At 43.0% G+C, this 18,026-nt stretch overlaps 1 pseudogene; it reads right to left on the bottom strand.

The window, feature by feature from the left end:
- The window catches only part of LOC147001285 (mRNA export factor GLE1-like), a 62,682-nt pseudogene extending 48,860 nt beyond the window's left edge, over positions 1–13,822 (bottom strand).
- Positions 13,823–18,026: the final 4,204 nt, after the last annotated feature.

Genomic DNA, 18,026 nt, shown 5'->3' with positions numbered 1-18,026 from the left:
CCTATTTGCTAGTTTTTACAAATGACATTTAAAAACAAACATATGAAAGCTAACTGAAAGCTCTGTGTTCTCCAAGCCCAGGCTTTTTGAGACTTTACTTTTGGCAATTGCTATGGTGAACACAAGACACACACTGCACCCCTGGTATTTTTCTTGTGTGCATCCATTTCAAATTCTACCTATCCCCTCGTAGTCCTATTAACCTATATCACAGTGCCTGAAGAAGACTTGAATATTTGCTTCCTATAACACTTAGCATAAATCACTCTTTATTTTTCTGGACCAGGGCTAGTACCACACTAGTAAACATCATCTGTTGGTTCCAGTTTCATTTCTGTGGCTGTTGTTAAAAATACTCCAGCAAAACACAATTTCAGGACGAAGGACTTGTCTGGTTTAAAAGTCCAGGTTACAACCCACCAAGAGATGTCAAGGCAGCTAGTGAAATCCCACACACACTCCAAAGCAAGAGGGACTTGCTTCCTTGCAGAGAAGGAAGGAGGGAGGTAAGAAGGTAGGCAAGGCACCTCATGAAAGACCCGAGCGTCTGAACAGCCTAGTCACCAAGGAAGGCCACAAGAGGTTCTAGCTATGGTTGTAGCCAGGTTACCTCTGCTCCCTAGATTAAACAATCCTCAAAGAAAAATGGAAAATATATGTCCTCCCAGAACTTTCCATAATCAGAACCCAAATCCGTGACCTACCTGGTGAGTACCATCTTCTTTGACGGACAACTAAGAGACTTTAGATTGATGATTCTTTCTTCCTGAGATAGGGTTTTTCTGTGTACTCGAGGCTGTCCTGGAACTCTTTCTACAGAACAGATTGGCCTAGGTCAGATGTCCTCTTGCCTATGTCTCCCAACATGAAGGCAGCAAGATGAGACTACTGTGTCTCACCCTGGGCAGAGCTTGAGTATATATACATTTCCCCAAAGCCCTGCCTCCAAAATGACACACCTCTAATCCAACAAGGCCACACCTCCCAATAGTACCACACCTTGCTCCAAGCATAATTCAATCACCACACCAAACACACAAACAAACAAAAGGACACTTCTTAGCTAGGCGTGGTGGTACACACCTTTAATCCCAGCACTCAGGAGGCAGAGGCAGGTGGATTTCTGAGTTCAAGGCCAGCCTGGTCTACAAAGTGAGTTCCAAGACAGCCAGAGCTATACAGAGAAACCCTGTTTCAAAAAACCAAAAAAAAAAAAAAACAAAAAACAAAAAAGAGGACACTTCTTACTGCCTACTTGTTTTCTATGGTAATAAGAGACAAAACAGGCTACTGAGGACAAAGTTAAAATAATGAATGTAGGAAATCAGAGACACATAGACCAAAACCTGGGATGTAGGGTTGAAAGAAAGGGATGGTGCTGGAGAGATGACCCAGTGGTTTTTAGCACTGAATGCCCTTCGAAGGTCCTCAGTTCAAATCCCAAAAACCACATGGATGCTCACAAACATCCATAAATACATCTGACGCCTCCTCTGGCACATCTGAAGACAGTTACAGTGTAATTAGATATAACAATAAACAAATCCTATCAGATCTAACAGAGGTCCTGAATTACAATCCCAGCAACTACATGATGGCTCAAAATGATCAGTACAACTATATGTACTCATATACATAAAATAAATGAATTAATTAATCTTTTTTTTTAAAAAAGGAGCCAGGTGTGATGGCGCACGTCTTTAATCCCAGCACTCAGGAGGCAGTGGCATGCATACTTCTGAGTTCAAGGCCAGCCTGGTCTACAAAGTGAGTTCTAGGACAACCAGGACAATACAGAGAAACCCTGTCTCAAAAAACCAAAAAAAAAAAAAAAAAAAAAAGAAAAAGAAAAAAGAAAAGAAGAGAAAAAAAGAAAAGAAAAGAAAAGAAAAGAAAAGAAAAGAAAAGAAAAGAAAAGAAAAGAAAAGAAAAGAAAAGAAAAGTGTACTGGCTATTTTTGTGTCAACTTGACACAACTGGAGTTATCACAGAGAAAGGAGCTTCAGTTGAGGAAATGCCTCCATGAGATCCAACTGTAAGGCATTTTCTCAATTAGTGATCAAGGGGGAAAGGCCCCTTGTGGGTGGGACCATCCCTGGGCTGGTAGTCTTGGTTCTATAAGAGAGCAGGCTGAGCAAGCCAGGAGAGGCAAGCCAGTAAAGAACATCCCTCCATGGCCTCTGTATCAGCTCCTGCTCCCTGACCTGTCTGAGTTCCAGTCCTGACTTCCTTTGGTGATGAACAGCAGCATGGAAGTGTAAGCCGAATAAACCCTTTCCTCCCCAACTTGCTTCTTGGTCATGATGTTGTGCAGGAATAGAAACCCTGACTAAGACAAATTGGTACCAGCAGAGTGGGGTATTCCTGTGACAACCTGACCATGTTTTGGGGAGGACTGTGGAAGGACTTTGGAACTTTGGGCTTGAAGATCCATTCGTTGTTAAGAGCTCTGTCAGATGTTGTGTAGGAGCTTGGAAGATAATGCTGAGAACAGTGCAGAAGATGGAGGCCTGGTTTGTGAAATTTCAGGGGGAAAATTAAGACTCTCTTCAGGGCCATTGCTGTTTTTATTGTGAAGATTTTGTAGTTCTGGTTAGCTGGGGCTGAAGAATCAGCTGTGATTAACAAGATACCAGAACTACTAAAGCAAAAACTTTGCATTACTGGGACTATTGATGCTGGTTAGCTGGAGCTAAGAAATTAGCGGTGATTAAGAAGAGACCAGCATCGTTGAGGTGACATCTTCTGGGAAGTGTTTTCTGAAAGCACAAAGAGGCTGTGTTCCAGAAATAGGCAAGGTTGTACTCCTTCTGCAGCGGGACTTGGTAATGTGTAAGGGTCACCCAGGTGGTACTGGTTTTGAAGGCATGAAGGGGTCATGCAGAGCAGCTGAGGCTAAGCACTGTGAGAGGCCATGGAAGGCCATTGGTGAAGGTGCAGCCTCAGTTGTAATTGAAGGCCCAGGACTGAAGGGGTCATGCAGTGTTTTGGAGATGCCAGTACCATGAGATGACCACCAAGAGCAGCAGCAGCAGTGGAGTACAGGCATCTGGAGCCCAGAGGACGACGTGTGTGCTACAAAGGGCATGGCTGGAGAAGTGACCCAAGCCCTTGGAGGAGCCCAGAAGATCGTGAGTTGGATCCCAGACGTTGGACGGTTGGAGATTGATTTTTTGCTTTGATTGTGACTGTGCCCTGATATTTTCCCTCTTGAAGGAAGAAACTGTTTTAGTGGAACCCACAGTTAAGAGACTTTTAATTGTAAAAAGACTTTGGATTTTAAAAGAGATGGATATTTTAAAGAGATTGAAATTTTAAGAATATGTAAAGACTGTGGGACTTTTAAAGTTATTTAGATCTTGGGGATGAATAAGAATGTAAGGGTTGAGGCTTACTAGTGATGTGTTTGTGTGTCAAGTTGACAAGGGGTCAATTGTACTGGCTATTTTTGTGTCAACTTGACACAACTGGAGTTATCACAGAGAAAGGAGCTTCAGTTGAGGAAATGCCTCCATGAGATCCAACTGTAAGGCATTTTCTCAATTAGTGATCAAGGGGGAAAGGCCCCTTGTGGGTGGGACCATCCCTGGGCTGGTAGTCTTGGTTCTATAAGAGAGCAGGCTGAGCAAGCCAGGAGAGGCAAGCCAGTAAAGAACATCCCTCCATGGCCTCTGTATCAGCTCCTGCTCCCTGACCTGTCTGAGTTCCAGTCCTGACTTCCTTTGGTGATGAACAGCAGCATGGAAGTGTAAGCCGAATAAACCCTTTCCTCCCCAACTTGCTTCTTGGTCATGATGTTGTGCAGGAATAGAAACCCTGACTAAGACAAAAAGGAAGACGGGTGAAAATGGCTATGTTTTCTTACTGTCAAGGCTCATTTTCCACAAAGGCATATCATATAGGACTATGGTTATATAGAGATCAGCAATTTTACTAAAAACACAATTAACAGAGTACATCTGTAAAGCTGATTTGCTGTCACAGAGGGGAAAGGCTCTTGCTGCCATGCTTGACTACACGAGTATTCTCAGATAGATGTAGAAAACAGAATCTCTAAGGTTGTTCTCTGACTTTAAGATGGGTGTTGAGGTATTTTGACAAACACACACTCACACACAAAAACACCCACACACTCATACACTACATGTAAAAAATCTTATTTTATACTTTTATCATATATATAAAGGAGTTTTGTGTGTATGTTCATCTGTAACCACATGCATGCTTGGTGACCAAGGAGGCTAAAAAAAGAGCATTCGAACCCTGGGTACTAGAGTAGCACAGGCCTGTCTGCCACCATGTGAGTGGTGGGAATTATTGCTCTTAACTGGTCTCTTAAACCCAAAAATATAGTATTTATAAATGACTTACTACAAGCAATGCTTTCCTTTAATTAGGTGGGATGTGGGTTTAACACCCTTGTGCTAGCTTTTCAGGAGTGCCCTAGTTCATCTGCCTCTAGAACTTAGCAAGTCACCTGTGTTTCAGTCCCTCCTCCCCAGCAACTTACAAAACATACAAAGAACAAACCAAAACTTCAGAAGACCTAACTTCTCTCTGTCTCAATTTAATCCCCAGAAACTCAAAGTTATAAGGAAGTTGCAGTGAGCTGACAGGGCTGAGGAGGAGGTTGCTCACTCCGTGCAGTACTCAGTGCTCAAGCAAGAAGACTTGAATTCGATGCAATTCATTTCTGTAAAACTGGTGGATGTATTATAAACAAACCCCAACAGATAGCTTCAGTGAGCTTTTATCAGTTCACTAGCATTGGTTCTTGGAAAAGCAGGTTTGACCAACACAGGACACCCAGAACAACAAACACCACATGTGCTAGAGGGAGTTGTAGGTGTTGGCTGGTGGGGCCACAAAGATCCACAAAAGGGAAAGACTGGATTCTCGCCTGCAAAGATGCAGCCAACAGCAACTTTCGTGGCCTGAATATGCTTGGTCCAGGGTTTTGTTGTATTTGGAATTCTGGCCTTGTTACAGTAGATGTGTCACCATGGGAATGGACTTTTTAAGACCCTCATTCTAGCTGCCTAGAAGTCAGTTTTCTGCTAGCAGCTTTCAGATGAAGATATAAACCTCTCAGTTCCTAACATACTTTCCCTGCCTGGATGCTACTATGTTCCTGCCTTAATAATAATGCACTGAACCTCTGAATATTGAAGCCAGTCCCAATGAAATGATATCCTTATAGAAGTTGCCCTGATTGTGGTCTTTGCTCATGGCAGTCAAACCCTAGATAAGACAGAACTTGGTACCAGGGAATGGGGTATTGCTGTGACAGGTCTGAAAATGCTTGTCTTTGGGAGAATGTAGATTTGGGGACTTTGGATTTGGAAAGCAGTGGAATGCTTCAAATGGGGCTTACTGGGCTATCTTAGTAGGAATATGGAAGACACTGTTACTGAGAATGATCTGAAATATGCAGTCCTGGTCCAAGAAATTTCAGTGGAGAAGAACTTCAATATGTGGCCTACAGACTGGTTTTTTTTTTTTGTAGTATTTTGGTGAACAGCATGGCTACTCTTTATCCTAGTCTGAAAAGTCAGAATGAAGCTAAGATTTAGAAACTCAGATTAATTGCATTGACAAAGGAGGTCTCAGAAATGCCCATCATAGACTTACTTCTCTGCTTACATCTCATGAAGAACATTTGGAATATGCATAGCTAGCTTAGAAATGAAAAGAACAAAATATATAGTATTAAGGGGGGGCACCAGGAAGGGAAATGGAGCTGAATCCTGAGCTCAAGGATATTAAATTGAATTAAGGGAATTGTATACTTGTGGCAAGATGGGACACAATGAAATTTAGATCCAGTATGGTGGTGCATTGCTTTAATCCCAGGAGATAAAGCCAAGCAGATCTCTGAGGTCAAGGTCAGCCAGAGACAGAGCCAGTTCTAGGTGAAGAAAAGCTTAAATACAGGGGTGGTGGTACACACCTTTAATCCCAGAAGAAAAAGCCAAGCAGATCTCTGAAGTCAAGGTCAGCCAGAGACAGAGCAAGTTCTAGGTGAAGATAAGCTTAATTCCAGGCAGAGTGGTACACACCTTTAATCCCAGGAGACAGGCAGTCAGATCTCTGAGTCAAGATCAATCTCCAGGGAAAGATCCAGGACAGTCAAGCTTAGGCAGTGAAGGAGTTGAAAAGAGGAAGCTGGTGATGTTGTAAGAGAAAAAAGGGACATTGTTCAGCTCCTGCAAGCAGCAGAACTCATCAGCTTTGGCCATGTGGCTCTGGCTCTATAGCCAAGAAGAAATGGAGACTACTGGGATAATTGGTGCTGATTAGCTGGAGTCAGGAATTAGTGGTGATTATGAGGAGACCAGCATTGCTAAGGTGAAATCTTCGGGGAAATGTTTTCTGAGAACACAAGGAACCTGTGTTCCAGAGACAGGCAAGGTTATGTGTACCTCCTGCTGCAGCTGGACTTGGTAACTTATTAGAGTCACCCAGGTGGTACTTGTTTTGAGAAAAAAAAAAGTCATAAAAGGACTGTCTTCTGGGAGCTTGACTTAAATGACCCCACCCTCTAGTCCCACAAAAGTTCAAGCATGGAGTGACATCCCCAAGATGTCTGAGAGGAAGCACGTAGTAAATTTCAATCTAAAGGAAAAAAAGCAGGAAAGTGAAAGTGGGTAGGTGGGGATCAGCAGCTATTCAGCCAAAGTGTCTGGGGCTAAGTACAAGAAAGCAGTGAGGATGTGGCAGAGTTCTTGCAGATTACAGACACACCTCGACTTTATACAAGCTATGAGCTGAGCAATTGATCACCGATTTTCTGAAAGTCACTAGAGACAAAGGGAACAGCTAAGTGCCCCTTCTTCTTCTTCTATTGGATATTTTCTTTATTTACATTTCTTTTCTTTCTTTATTTCTTTCTTTTTTGTTGTTGTTTTTTGGGGGGGCAGTTTTTTGGTTTTTCGAGAGAGGGTTTCTCTGTGTAGCCCTAGCTGTCCTGGAACTCACTTTGTAGACCAGGCTGGCCTTGAACTCAGAAATCTGCCTGCCTCTGCCTCCCAATTGCCTTTATTTACATTTCAACTGTTATCCCCATCCTGTTTTGGGGATTCTCCTACAAGGGAAAAAAAAGTGCGCCCCTATCCTCTGCCCCTCTCCCGCCCCCCCCAACTCACTCACTCCTGCTTCCTGCCCCTGGCATTCCCCCACACTAGGGTATACAACCTTCTTAGGACATAGGGCCTCTCCTCCAATTGATATCTGTCTAGGCCATCCTTTGCTGCATATGCAGCTAGAGCCAGGAGTCCTACCAATGTGTGTTCTTTGGTTGGTGGTTTAATCCCTGGGAGCTCTGGGAATACTGACTACTTCATATGAGTTCCTCCTATGGGGCTGCAAACCTCTTCAGCTCCTTGGGTCCTTTCTCTAGCTCCTTCATTGAGGATCTTATTCTCAGTCCAATGGATGTCTGTAAGCATCCACCTCTGTATTTGTGAGGCACTGACAGATCCTCTCAGGAAAGAGCTTGTAAGGGAGAAAACTTAAGTTTGACCCCCTCGACCAAGTTGTAGCCAAGAAAGAAAAAATAGTTGGGCTCTGAAGCAGCCTGTTCTGAGAACTGGCTGACCACAGAACACATAATTACACAAGCCGGTTCAGTGACCTTGTTCCAGGACCTGGCTGATCACAAAAATTGGATTAAAATCTTGAGAACAATCTTGAGAATCAGGGAGTTTCCCCTTGTGATTTTTAGTTCCACCTTGTGAGTTTTCACTGGTATTTTCAAATAACACACTCCCTACCCTCTTGGGTTATGGTTTTTTCCTTTCAATACCCGCTTTCCCATCCTCTCTGGGTCTCCTCTACCCCTGCATTGGATACAAGTAGGCCCCAGCGTGCTGGTTCCTGTCAATAAACCTCGTGTTATTGCAGCAAAAATGGTCTTCCATGAGCTACTTGGGGTTCACGTCAACCCGAGACTTGAGTGAGGGTCTCCCTTCATCGGGGGTCTTTCAAGCTTTATCAGGTCCCTGGCAACAAGAACTTGTTGGCATCCACAACAGTGTCTGGGATTAGTGATTGTAAATGGGGTGGATCCCCTAGTGAGTCAGTCCCTAGATGGTCATTTCTTCAGTCTCTACTTCATGCTTTGTCTCTGTAACTCCTTCCATGGGTGTTTTGTTTCCCCCTTCTAAGATGGATAGAAGTATCCACACTTTGGTCTTCCTTCATCTTGAGTTTCATGTGCTTGAGTTTCATGTGAATTGCATCTTGGGTATTCGCAGCTTCTGGACTAATATCCACTTATCAGTGAGTGCATATCATATGTGTTATTTTGTGATGGGGTACCTCACTCAGGATACTCCAGATTCATCTATTTGCCTATGAATTTTATAAATTCATTGTTTTTAATGGCTGAGTAGTATTCCATTGTGTAAATGTACCACATTTTCTGTATCCATTCCTCTGTTTGGGGACATATGACTTCATTCCAGATTCTGGCTATTATAAATAAGGCTGTTATGAGCATATTGAAGCATGTGTCCTTATTTCATGTTGGAGCTACGTCTAATTATATGCCCAGGAGTGTTATTTTCTTACCCCTCCTTGTAACATGAGAAAATGAGAAAGGCCAGAGATGTTCCTTACTGGCTTTTTGTTTTCCAAATCCTTCATTGCCTAAGTTTGGCTATCCTAGATCGTGCTCTGTAGATTGGCCTTGATCACAGAGATCAGCATGCCTGTCTCCTGGGATTAAACGTGTGTACCACCATGCCTGGATCTAAATTTAGCTGGGTAGGCTCTTGCCCCAAGGTCCTACTCCCTTAATCTGTTATATCCTAGATCCCAGGATTTTCCTCCATTTCACTTCCTGGTACCCCTTTAATACTCGAACCATAAAATTTATATTTTTCCTTTCTAAGCTTGCTATGCATGTTCAAACTTCTCTTCATAAGATTTACCAGAGAACAAAGTCTCTGATGAGCTTTTTGGAAATTTCCTTTGTCTGTGCAATTAATCTGAGTCTCTTCACCTTAGCCTCAGACAAACTTATCAGGCAAGGGCTTAAAGTAGCCACATTCTTCAGAAAATACCACAAAACCAGTCTTTATGCCACATTCTGAAAATCCTTCTCCTTTGAAATCACTTGGGCCAGAACAACACAGTTCAAATTACTCCCAGCAACAAAGTCTTCCATATTCTTACTAGGGTGACCCATTAAGCCCCATTTGATGCATTCCACTGCTTTCCAAATCCAAAGTCCCAAAATCCACATTCTTTCAAATAAAAGCATGGTCAGGCCTACCACAGCAATACCCCAGTCCCTAGTACCAACTTCTGTCTTAGTCAGGGTTTTACTGCTATGAAGAGATGCCATGACCAAGGCAAGTCTTTTTTTTTAATTTTTAATATATTTTATTACGTATTTTCCTCAATTACATTTCCAATGCTATCCCAAAACTCCCCCATACCCCCCCCCACTTCCCTACCCACCCATTCCCATTCTTTTGGCCCTGGAATTCCCCTGTATTGGGGCATATAAAGTTTGCAAGTCCAATGGGCCTCTCTTTCCAGTGATGGCCGACTAGGCCATCTTTAGATACATATGCAGCTAGAGACAAGAGCTCCGGGCTACTGGTTAGTTCATCATGTTGTTCCCCCTATACGGTTGCATATCCCTTTAACTCCTTGGGTACTTTCTCTAGCTTCTCCATTGGGAGCCCTGTGATTCATCCAATAGCTGCCTGTGAGCATCCACTTCTGTGTTTGCTAGGCCCCGGCATAGTCTCACAAGAGACAGCTATATCTGGGTCCTTTCAGCAAAATCTTGCTAGTGTATGCAATGGTGTCAGCGTTTGGAAGCTGATTATGGGATGGATCCCTGGATATGGCAGTCTCTAGATGGTCCATCCTTTCATCACAGCTACGAACTTTGTGTAACTCCTTCCAAGGGTGTTTTGTTCCCAATTCTAAGAAGGGGCACAGTGTCCACACTTTGTTCTTCATTCTTCTTGAGTTTCATGCATTTAGCAAATTGTATCTTGTATCTTGGGTATCCTAAGTTTTGGGCTAATATCCATTTATCAGTGAATACATATTGTGTGAGTTCCTTTGTGATTGTGTTACCTCACACAAGATGATGCCCTCGAGGTCCATCCATTTGCCTAGGAATTTCATAAATTCATTTTTTTAATAGCTGAGTAGTACTCCATTGTGTAAATGTACCATAATTTCTGTATCCATTCCTCTGTTGAGGGGCATCGACCAAGGCAAATCTTATAAAAACATTTAATTGGGGCTGGCTTACAGGTGCAGAGGTTCAGTCCATTATCATCAAGGTGGGAGCATGGCAATATCCAGACAGGCAAGGCCCAGGCAGAGCTGAGAGTTCTACATCTTCGTCCAAAAGCTTCTAGTGGAAGAGTGACTTCCAGGCAACTCGGTTGAGGGTCTTAAGCTCACACCCACAGTGACACATCTACTCCAACCAGGTCACAAGTATTCCAACAAGGCCACACCTCCAAATGGTGCTACTCCCAGGTCCAAGAATATACAGTCCATCACACTATCCAAGCTTTAGGTTGAGACTCTTGACTCTGGAGTGAAATTGCTCATCTTTCTGCTTCTCCTGATGGCCCAGGGCTTCTCGGGTACTCTTCTCCATCACTTTCTCTAAGTCCTAGAACTCCTTATGCAAATTCAGCTCCTTCAGATTGTCAAACCTCTTTAGCTGTTCAAATGCTAACTCTGAGAGGGCTCACACCTTCCTCTCTTGCTCCTCCTGCCACTTTTCAGGCCCTGTGTTCCTCTTATTCTGGATGCCAATTCGAACATTCAATGCAAACTTCTGCTTTGATTGTCGGAGAGGACTGAAGCACAATAGGTTCTTTGAAAGAGGCCTCATGTGTGCTCTGGGTTAAATTTGGAGTTGAGGTTAAAGGGGATTGTGGGATATTCCTGAGAGGAGATTGTGTAGTGAGGATTGGGACAGGCCTGAAGCAGATCCAGAGGATGGTGAATTATCAGAGGAAGGAAGTTCTCTTGCATGTGGAGTGAGGTATTGTTTGGATGTGATCTCACACCCATCCAGAGTATGAAGATAGTTTGGGACGAGACCTGCATTTTTCCAAACCATCCTGGTAGCCCAGCAGCCACTTCAGGTTATTGTGCAGGTGGTCTTTGCTGAATTTGCTGAGAGCCCTCAGGGTTTCCCTGCAAAGACCATCCGACTGCCTTGACCTTTTATTATTATATTATTATTATTTATTATGATTAAGCATACTGTAGCTGTCTTCAGACACTCCAGAGGAGGGCATCAGATCTCATTACATATGGTTGTGAGCTATGATGTGGTTGCTGGGATTTGAACTCAGGACCTTTGGAAGAGCAGTCAGTGCTCTTAACCACTGAGCCATCTCACCAGCCCTGCCTTGACCTTTTAAAAAATAAAAATTTAAATAACTTTTCCTTTGTAATCTATTTTGAAAAGATTTTTTTTTTGGCTTTGTGGATACATTGGCATCATACATTTATTTGTGTTATTAAAAACTTATTTACAGAAGGTAGACTAACGGACAAAGTACTCAAGGAAACCTCCTGTGGGTACTTGTCTGGCTTAGCCAAGGAAGCTCCCTTAGCCCTTGCAGCTCCCTGCATACCCACTATGTGGATAGCCCCTGCATACCCACTATGTGGATAGCCCCTGCATGCCCACTATGTGGATAACCCATGGAACCTACTCTGGCCATGGACTTGCAGCCCCTCCAAGTGGCTTGAGGGAGCATTTGGACTGGGTTCCCACAGGACCCTAATCGTCGCACCCCAGCTATCCTGCAAGGGTCTAACTCCAGACAGTCTACACTGGGGTTTGAATAGAGTTGACAATAGTTGCCTCAGAGGTAGGGTAGCACACAAAGCTACAAGTAGTTACTCTGGGTGTGCACCTTTTGGTATGGTGGAAACTAGCAAGTTGGAATAGAGTGAGTAGAAGGTAGGGAGAAAGGGCCAAAAGTCTTTTGTGTATCTGGAAGGCTTATCTGTTAAGACTCTTCATGAGTGAGCTGAGATCTTTGGATAGCTGAGAGCACAGAAGCAAATAGTTGGATTTAAGTTTCCACATTATGAATCAACTCAGGGAGCCTGAAGGTGGTGATGAGTTTGGGGCCAACCTTGTCTACGTAGTGAGATCCAGGCCAGCTAGGGCTACATAGACTCTGTCTCAAATTAGTCAGCCAAACAGACGATTAACCAACCAACCAGCCACCCAACCCAGGCACATACCAGGGGAGAGAATTACTCTGATAGTTGAGTCATGGTGTTTACCTCTGATTTGGTCTTGAGGTCTTAGAGGAATGACTGTATCTTATGGTTCCATGCTGCCATGGCCACGGCAACTTTTATAAAGGAAAATATTTAACTGGGACTGGCTTACAGTTCAGAGGTCCAGTCCATTTTCATCATGGAAGGAAGATGGCAGCATGGAGGTAGACATGGTTCTGGAGAGGTAGCTGAGAGTTGTACATTCAGATTGGGAGGTAGCAGGAAGAGAGAGACACTGGGCCTAGCTTAAGCATTTGAAATCCAGAGTCCACCCCTAAAGACATACTTCCTTCAACAAGGCTAAACCTCCAATGTCTCTCTCAAGTGGCACTACTATCTAAGGACCTCTTATTCAAATATATGAGCCAATAGAACCATTCATATTAAATCAATGACAGGCTATATCATAATACCTCTTTTTCTCGTTGTTATATTGTTTGATATAAACTAAAAGAGGAGGAAATTATTCTACTCATACTTTCACATCAGGGTGATTTGTTGTCCTAAGCTCTTGGACAGAGCATCATGGACAGAGGAGCATGTGGCAGAGGCTGCTCCTCCTTGGTAGACAGGAAGTAAGAATGAGAGATTGGCCAGGACTAGTCCAACCTTCAAAGTCTTGCTTTTTCCAACTATGTCCCATCACTTTACTTTTTTTAGAACCTCCCAAAACATTGCCAGCAGCTGGGGCCCAGGTGTTTGACACATGAGCCTCTAAGAGAGCATTTCTTACTAAAATCATAGGAGTGGTCATAAAATCTACCTTTGACCTGATAGGCATCCTAGAGAGTTGGAGATGGATTTAACCATTAAGCTAGGCTTTTGATTAAGCTCTAACAATCTAGCTTCCACCTGCTTCTTCCTCTAGCAGCATTTATCAATAAACAAGTGAATACTAAAGTGGAGTGAATGCCTGTACTATTCTTAAGTCTGAGTACATTTAGGATGTAGGTAAAGAAGAACATTTGCTAACTTGAGCTTTTGAGTAAAATCACCCAGTATTTTATTCACAGATGGAATCTTACAGCTGATTTGGTGATTCAGTGTACATAGGGTGAGGTCTAACCACCTGCTTTATGAAATGGGACAAAGACTGATTACTGTTCAGGTGTTCTTCTGACCTTACTTTACATATGCTGGGCTAGGAAAACAGGGCTACTCTGGTGATTTGAATGAGAGGACCTCCCTACCCCCATATAGGCTCATCAATTCGAATGTTTGGTTTTCACTTGGTAGATTGTTTAGGAAGGATTAGGAGGTATGGCCTTGTTGGAAGAAGTGTGTCATTGAGGGTGAGCTTTGAGACTTTCCTTCCCTTTTTTTTTTTTTTTTGATTGAGACTTTCTTTTATTAGATATTTTCTTTATATACATTTCAAATGCAATCCTGAAAGTTCCCTATACCCTCCCCACCACCCTGCTCCCCTACCCACACTCTCCAAATTCTTGGCCCTGGCATTCCGCTGTACTAGGGCATATAAAGTTTGCAATACCAAGGAGCCTCTCTGTTGGGGCTGACCTGCTGCTCTCATGTCTGGGTTCCAGCCTGGGATGCATCTTGGAACTGAAAGAAGAGGGAATGTAGGCTTGTAAAGAGAAAAATGGAGTCAAGACTGTATTCTGATCAAGACTCAACTTTAATGTTGGCAAAGATGCTTTATAAAGAAGAGGGGAGACCCATTCCCAGTCATGCAAAGTTCCTTTGAGGTTGACAGATCAGTCTTTTAGTAGGAACTTTCCAAGATCACAGTTCTGTGCTAACTCCAGAAAATCTTGGAAAAGTGGTTCAGTCTCAGGCAGGTAGCAGGTAGTGGCACATCAAAGGAGAGTGATGAGAAGCAGCACAGCAGGTGGCTCTGCCTCAGAGGTGGATGGTATGAGGCCAGCTTAGCTAGGCTTGAAGGAGGTAACACCTCTCTTCCCAGTGATGGCCTCCTAGGCCATCTTCTGCTACATATGCAGCTAGAGATAAGTGCTCTGGGGGTACTGGTTAGTTCATATTGTTGTTCCGTCTATAGGGTTGCAGACCCCTTCAGCTCCTTGGGTGCTTTCTCTAGCTTCTCCATCGGGGGCCCTGTGTTCCAACTTATAGATGACTGTGAACATCCACTTCTGTATTTGCCAGGCACTTGCATAGCCTCATATGAAACAGCTATAACAGGGTCCCTTCAGCAAAATCTTTCTGGCATATGCAATAGTGTCTAGGTGTTGGGGTTGATTATGGGGTGGATCCCCGGGTGGGGTAGTCTCTGGATATTCCATCCTTTAGTCTTAGCTCCAAACCTTGTCTCTAACTCCTTTCATGGGTATTTTTGGTCCCTATTCTAAAGAGGAATGAAGTATCCACCCATTGGTCTTCCCTCTTTTTGATTTTCTTGTGTTTTGCAAATTGTATCTTCGGTGTTCTATGTTCCTGGGCTAATGTCCACTTATCAGTGAGTGCATATCTAATGACTCCTTTTGTGATTGGGATATCTCACTAAGGATAATATCCTCCAGATACAACCATTTGTCAATGAATTTCATAAATCCATTGTTTTTAATAGCTGAGTAGTACTCCATTGTGTAAATGTACCACATATTCTGTATCCATTCTTCTGTTGAGGAATATCTAGGTTCTTTCCAGCTTCTGGATATCATAAATGAGGCTGCTATGAACATAGGGGAGCATGTGTTCTTAGTACCAGTTGGAACTTCTTCTGGGTATATGCCCCGGAGAAGTATTGCTGGATCTTCCTGGAGAGGCTGAGGTAACTTTCTTTCTTTTTTTTAATATTTAATATTTTTTATTACATATTTTCCTCAATTACATTTCCAATGCTATCCCGAAAGTCCCCCGTACACTTCCCCCCCCCCACTTCCCTACCCACCCATTCCCATTTTTTTGGCCCTGGCATTCCCCTATACTGGGGCATATAAAGTTTGCAAGTCCAATGGGCCTCTCGTTCCAGTGATGGACGACTAGTCCATCTTTTGATACATATGCACCTAGAGTAAAGAGCTCCGGGGTACTAGTTAGTTCATAATGTTGTTCCACCTATACGGTTGCAGATCCCTTTAGCTCCTTGGGTACTTTCCCTAGCTCCTCCATTGGGAGCCCTGTGATCCATCCAATAGCTGCCTGTGAGCATCCACTTCTGTGTTTGCTAGGCCCCGGCATAGTCTCACAAGAGACAGCTATATCTGGGTCCTTTCAGCAAAATCTTGCTAGTGTATGCAATGGTGTCAGCGTTTGGAAGTTGATTATGGGGTGGATCCCTGGATATGGCAGTCTCTAGATGGTCCATCCTTTCTTCACAGCTCCAAACTTTGTCTCTGTAACTCCTTCCATGGGTATTTTGTTCCCAATTCTAAGAAGGGGCACAAGGTCCACACTTTGGTCTTTATTCTTCTTGAATTTCATGCGTTTAGAAAATTATATCTTATATCTTGGGGATTCTAAGTTTTGGGCTAATATCCACTTATCAGAGAGTACATATTGTGTGAGTTCCTTTGTGATTGTGTTACCTCACTCAGGATGATGCCCTCCAGGTCCATCCATTTGCCTAGGAATTTCATAAATTCATTCTTTTTAATAGCTGAGTAGTACTCCATTGTATAAATGTACCACATTTTCTGTATCCATTCCTCTGTTGAGGGGCATCTGGGTTCTTTCCAGCTTCTGGCTATTATAAATAAGGCTGCTATGAACATAGTGGAGCATGTGTCCTTCTTACCGGTTGGAACATATTCTGGATATATGCCCAGGAGAGGTATTGCTGGATCCTCCGGTAGTTCTATGTCCAATTTTCTAAGAAACCGCCAGACTGATTTCCAGAGAGGTTGTACAATCTTGCAATCCCACCCACAATGGAGGAGGGTTCCTCTTTCTCCACATCCTCGGCAGCATCTGCTGTCACGTGAATTTTTTATCTTAGCCATTCTGACTGGTGTGAGATGGAATCTCGGGGTTGTTTTGATTTGCATTTCCCTAATGATTAAGGATGTTGAACATTTTTTCAGGTGCTTTTCAGCCATTCGGTATTCCTCACGTAAGAATTCTTTGTTCAGGTCTGAGCCCCATTTTTTAATAGGGTTATTTGATTTTCTGGAGTCCACCTTCTTGAGTTCTTTATATATATTGGATATTAGTCCCCTATCTGATTTAGGATAGGTAAAGATCCTTTCCCAATCTGTTGGTGGTCTTTTTGTCTTATTGATGGTGTCTTTTGCCTTGCAGAAGCTTTGCTGTTTCATGAGGTCCCATTTATCAATTATTGATCTTACCGTGCAAGCCATTACTGTTCTATTCAGGAATTTTTCCCCTGTGCCCATATCTTCAAGGCTTTTCCCCACTTTCTCCTCTATAAGTTTCAGTGTCTCTGGTTTTACGTGAAGTTCCTTGACCCACTTAGATTTGACTTTAGTACAAGGAGATAGGAATGGATCAATTCGCATTCTTCTACATGATAACAACCAGTTGTGCCAGCACCATTTGTTGAAAATGCTGTCTTTCTTCCACTGGATGGTTTTAGGTCCCTTGTCAAAGATCAAGTGACCATAGGTGTGTGGGTTCATTTCTGGGTCTTCAATTCTATTCCACTGGTCTACTTGTCTGTCACTGTACCAGTTCCATGCAGTTTTTATCACAATTGCTCTGTAGTAAAGCTTTAGGTCAGGCATGGTGATTCCACCAGAGGTTCTTTTGTCCTTGAGAAGAGTTTTTGCTATTCTAGGTTTTTTGTTATTCCAGATGAATTTGCAGATTGCTCTTTCTAATTCGTTGAAGAATTGAGTTGGAATTTTGATGGGGATTGCATTGAATCTGTAGGTTGCTTTTGGCAAGATAGCCATTTTTACAATGTTGATCCTGCCAATCCATGAGCATGGGAGATCTTTCCATCTTCGGAGATCTTCTTTAATTTCTTTCTTCAGAGACTTGAAGTTTTTATCATACAGATCTTTCACTTCCTTAGTTAGAGTCCCTCCAAGGTATTTTATATTATTTGTGACTATTGAGAAGGGTGTTGTTTCCCTAATTTCTTTCTCAGCCTGTTTATTCTTTGTCTAGAGAAAGTTCATTGACTTGATTTTTTTTAATTTTTAATATTTTTATTACATATTTTCCTCAGTTACATTTCCAATGCTATCCCAAAAGTCCCCCATAGCGCCCCCCACTTCCCTACCCACCCATTCCCATTCTTTTGGCCCTGGCATTCCCCTATATTGGGGCATATAAAGTTTGCAAGTCCAATGGGCCTCTCTTTCCAGTGATGGCCGACTAGGCCATCTTTAGATACATATGCAGCTAGAGACAAGAGCTCCGGGGTACTGGTTAGTTCATCATGTTGTTCCCCCTATACGGTTGCATATCCCTTTAACTCCTTGGGTACTTTCTCTAGCTTCTCCATTGGGAGCCCTGTGATACATCCAATAGCTGACTGTGAACATCCACTCCTGTGTTTGCTAGGCCCCGGCATCGTCTCACAAGAGACAGCTATATTTGGGTCCTTTCAGCAAAATCTTGCTAGTGTATGCAATGGTGTCAGCGTTTGGAAGCTGATTATGGGATGGATCCCTGGATACGGCAGTCTCTAAATGGTCCATCCTTTCATCACAGCTACGAACTTTGTCTTTGTAACTCCTTCCATGGGTGTTTTGTTCCCAATTCTAAGAAGGGGCACAGTGTCCACACTTCAGTCTTCATTCTTCTTGAGTTTCATGCGTTTAGCAAATTGTATCTTATATCTTGGGTAT

Source organism: Mus caroli, unplaced genomic scaffold (genome assembly GCF_978045245.1).
Source record: "Mus caroli unplaced genomic scaffold, Mus_caroli_1 scaffold_14, whole genome shotgun sequence".
In the NCBI taxonomy this organism is placed as follows: domain Eukaryota; kingdom Metazoa; phylum Chordata; class Mammalia; order Rodentia; family Muridae; genus Mus; species Mus caroli.
This window is presented reverse-complemented; position numbering and strand designations above follow the sequence as displayed.